This window comes from Bactrocera latifrons, unplaced genomic scaffold (assembly GCF_001853355.1).
Source record: "Bactrocera latifrons isolate USDA-ARS-PBARC rearing strain unplaced genomic scaffold, ASM185335v1 scaffold_1, whole genome shotgun sequence".
Classification (NCBI taxonomy): domain Eukaryota; kingdom Metazoa; phylum Arthropoda; class Insecta; order Diptera; family Tephritidae; genus Bactrocera; species Bactrocera latifrons.
The window spans coordinates 916,549-920,817 of NW_017534407.1; the positions used below are offsets into that span (position 1 = coordinate 916,549).

Genomic DNA, 4,269 nt, shown 5'->3' on the forward strand with positions numbered 1-4,269 from the left:
ACTCGCACAGAGCCGTCAGCTATTTGAAATTGTTAACCCCAAACACCTGAGATTAAAAGTTAAAAATTTAATTTTTAAATCCAAAACTATGTTTGAAAAAATTAAATTTCAATAAAGTTTTTAATACAAAACTTTTTTATTAAAAAATTCTTAAATCAGTCTACTAAACGGCATTACATTTGTTTCAGTCGAAACTGTTTCAACAGTCGCATATTTTTCAAGCTCGCTGCATTGAAATATTCAAATTCTGTACAGTTTGCTTAAGTTTTTCATATCATCACTCGCTCCATTACACCGGTCAACAAGACTTTTGAGACTGACTTCTGCTTGTTAAATTTCACTTTCTCTTACACCAAAAATAAGGGAAATTTCTTGTTTTTTGTTTGTCTTTTTAAAATAAAGTTTGAATTTGTAAAGTTTTTTCGTATTTCTTATTTGTTCGTATGGACTCTATCGTATTAAATTCCGAATTTAAAAGCACACTTTAAGAGCTAAAATCAAAATTTCCAGTATTTTTTAATTGAAAACAGTAAATAATATTTTTTTTGTTGACTAGTGTTATTTTTCATAAATCGTTGGAATGTATGGGTTTAGAAGTAAACATTTCTGTTACATTATTGAAATTGCTGTGTCCTTTGCGCAAATTGCTGGTCGGCGGTGCGTTCTCAAATGTGCTGTGTCTCAAATATAAATAAAACGCAAACAAATTGAAATAATAATTTTATTTTTAAATAAGAAAAAGTTGTCACAATAAAAAAAACTACATATGTAGACTTACAACTGATTCGTGTGCTCATAAACTTAAGTAAAATAAAAATATATTTTCAAAAAAAAAAAAARCTAAACTTGAAAAAAAAAACTCTTGAAAGAACTGTTGACATAAGTATTCAAAAAAAAATAAGAAGAACCAGAAAAAATTGCATGAATTCTTTAAAATTTCGTAAAAAAGTCGAAAACGAATTTGTATATATTGCTCGTGTACATATGTAGTATGCAGCTTTTTGAATTTTTGTTTTTTTCAACTTAAACAATACTTAAATGATACTAACATTATTAAGTTTTCTTTTTCATTTACTTTAATAAAAAAAGTGTAAATTGCACATATGGGCAGTGGCCACAGGACTTAGTCCCTTTTATAGTTTGGAAGATTATTTATTTTAGGTTGTTGTTTTGTTTCCTTTTTTTTTCAAAAATTACAATTACTGCTATTTTTGCATGCGGCAGTGACATTTGACGGTAAATAAAAAAACTCGAGTCCAACAAAAAGGCAAATACATACATTTCTTTTACGAAGAATTAAGAAAAAATTCATATTATGTTTCACAAATAAAAAGTCACATACATATAACAACAACAACAACAGCGCGAAAAAAAGTTGAAATTTCAGTAATACAAAATTTGCTTATTCTCATCCATTTTTGCTCTCGGCTACATAAATACGTATGTGTGTCATTTTCTGCGTTGCTTTTTAAGCTATACTACTCTTCGCACTAAACGTCTCCAAATTTCAGCTAACTTCCATCCATATCTTTAATATTTAGTTAAAATTTCAGTTAACTTCCATCCATATCTTTAATATATATTTTAAAAATTCCAATATCACGATTTATCACATTTATCTTACCAAAAATTTTTTTTTCAGTTATTGACCAAATTTTCGACAAACTTTTTATTTCCTTATTGCTCGTTTCATCTATTTACCGTTAGGTAAACACGTTTAACATATTTGTTTAACTCAACTTCAACTCAACTTCAACTTCAATTTCAACTGCTCTATACACAACTTGTCCAATAACGAAATTAATTTGTACTACTACCATTTGAAAAGATTCCATGAAAAGCGGAAATGGAGTTATGCACTCTACTCTCGGTTTACGTAATATGAATATATAATATTTAAAGCCGCAGCTGGTTGCAAATTTTTTTTTTTTTTTTGTGTTCCAATCGCATATGTTTGTACTCTAATATCCAATATTTTTCCGAGTAATCCATACTAATTTCAACTACTTAAGTCGTTACATGGGTTTCATGGCTGTAAAAAAATTCTTTTTTATCTATAGAATTTTGCCCTAAATGCTCAAGTTGATCCGAGTAATATTTTTACTTGAAAAGTTGCGCGCTTGAAGTCAGCTATATAGTCACTTAAAACTATCTCTCGAAACTGTGTTGGTTTTCAAAGTTGGTTGTCAAGGAGGATTCTCACGAACTACTCAACTGATTTTAATAAAATTTTTAAAGGTCTTCGTTATATTCGCAAGGTCTCGAAGAAATTTTTAATTACAACTTAAAAAAATCGCGAAACTTTTACCAAAATTTGCATTTTTTTTTGTATAAATGTCTATCAAAAATTCAAATTTCACTTTTTTGGTTTTAGTTTATGGTCTTAAGTAAAATAAATATTTTTCTTTTTTCTTTTTACTTTTGATTTTTCTCTAAGAAGTTTAGCAGTCAACGCGGCCAGTTTTCCGTGTGCGTCATAATGCCTGAGTTTTGCATATTTTCTTTTAAAATTTCCCCAAAATTTTATAAAAACGCAACTTTGGAATAAAAAAAGTTTGAATAAAATATTTAATTTGTTATAGGAAATTTTTTTTTTTGAAAAAAGTTTGTCGCTCTCCCGAGGAAACCCATGTAACGCCTTAATCAGTGCAAACAAATGTGTTGGTTTGAGAAAAATTCTCATCCCGCAGCTAAGCAGCGAACATATTGAGAAGAATATGTATTCGTGGTTGTTGTTGTTGCTGCTGTTATTGTTATTCTGTTCAATGTAGACAATTTAGCAAACTCAAAGAATAAAAAATCAAGAAAACATTTGTAGGCATAGTATTTGACGGACAGTAAAACTAGTGTTAATAATTTTCAACATTCATGACTTATATATGTATATTACATAATAATATTACAGTATATTTATGTGTGTGTCCATAATCGTTACGAGTTTACTATAAAATAAGCAACAAAAACAAATTAATAGTATTCATATGCTTTAGCTAGACATACATGTACATACAATTTATATATATAATATTTATATAGATTTATACTTAAAATGGATCCGTGGATCATTTTCATCATTCTTTAATTTCACTAATCTTTAATAACAATTTGAAAATATTACAACATTTTTGTATTCAACATATCTGTTCTTAAACATAAATATATATATAATAATTATTCATAATTTTTGCATCATCATTGTGTATCTAAAATATACAGTTAATTTTAGCGAGCCTTACACACAATTACAATATAATTCACCATAACTACTATTAACATAAAAAAAGATCTAATAAATACAAATTCTTTACAGTATGCATCCTTGCTTTCCTTAAAAACTGCTCTATGCCGCATATATTATTTAGATTGTGTGTGTGTGTGTAAGCAGAATTGCATTTCCGAAATTTGGCTGCGATATCGAGCATAATTCTACTGTTTGTACATTCCTTGAAATCCATTTGAAAGTGATGTGATGCGTTCTGAAAATACCGAAAGCGGTGCTAAGTATATTGATTCCAAAAAATTAAAAAATTCGAAATAATTTCGAAACATATCTCAAAATTTCAAAAATTCGTTTAACGCAGGTTCATATGTATGTATATATATTAAGGTGTGTCAAAAACACCAAATATTTCTTTTTCGATAAATAAATTAGGCACCTCTATGAAAATCTCTCGAAACTAGAACGAATTCTTCACTGTAACGGGATGGTCCTTCACATTTGAATAAAATTTTTTAGTTCCAAAAATGACATTCAAACTAAAAAAATTAAACCCCTATACGGTGTCCAATAACCAAACAAACAAAATTAAAAAGAATACAAAAAAATAAAATCAAAGAACTAAAAGCAATAAATTTTGAATTCCAAATACTGAAAAATTCGTGATGAACAAAAAAAAAAAATGAATTTTTAACTCCCATAAATGGAATTAAAACTTAAAAATATTAACCTAATTACGGAATATAAAAAAAAATTAGTTAAAGAAAAGCCAAAAACAATAAATTTCGATTCCCACATACTGGGAAACAAATTTAGTTCAAAAACATGATCAAAAAATTAAAAAATTAATATCTAAAACCAAATACGGGTTAAAAAAAAAAAATTTAAAAAACCCCAAAACATATAAAGGAACTAAAAGCATTAAATTTTTAATCCAACTACTAAAAAAAATTTTATTTCAAACACTTGAACAACATAAAAAAAATCAAAAAAATTAATTTTTAATCCACAAAGATGGAATTAAAATTAAAAAAATATAAATCCAAATACGG

At 27.1% G+C, this 4,269-nt stretch overlaps 1 protein-coding gene across 2 annotated transcripts in view; it reads right to left on the bottom strand.

Moving 5' to 3' along the window:
* Nucleotides 1–2,560: 2,560 nt before the first annotated feature.
* Nucleotides 2,561–4,269, bottom strand: part of LOC108965217 (ecdysone-induced protein 74EF) — a 131,246-nt gene continuing 129,537 nt past the window's right edge. For both annotated transcript variants that reach the window (XM_018927467.1, XM_018927458.1), the window contains one exon: nucleotides 2,561–3,476. The gene's annotated coding sequence lies outside the window, so the exon portion shown is untranslated. The remainder of the gene's footprint in view (nucleotides 3,477–4,269) is intronic.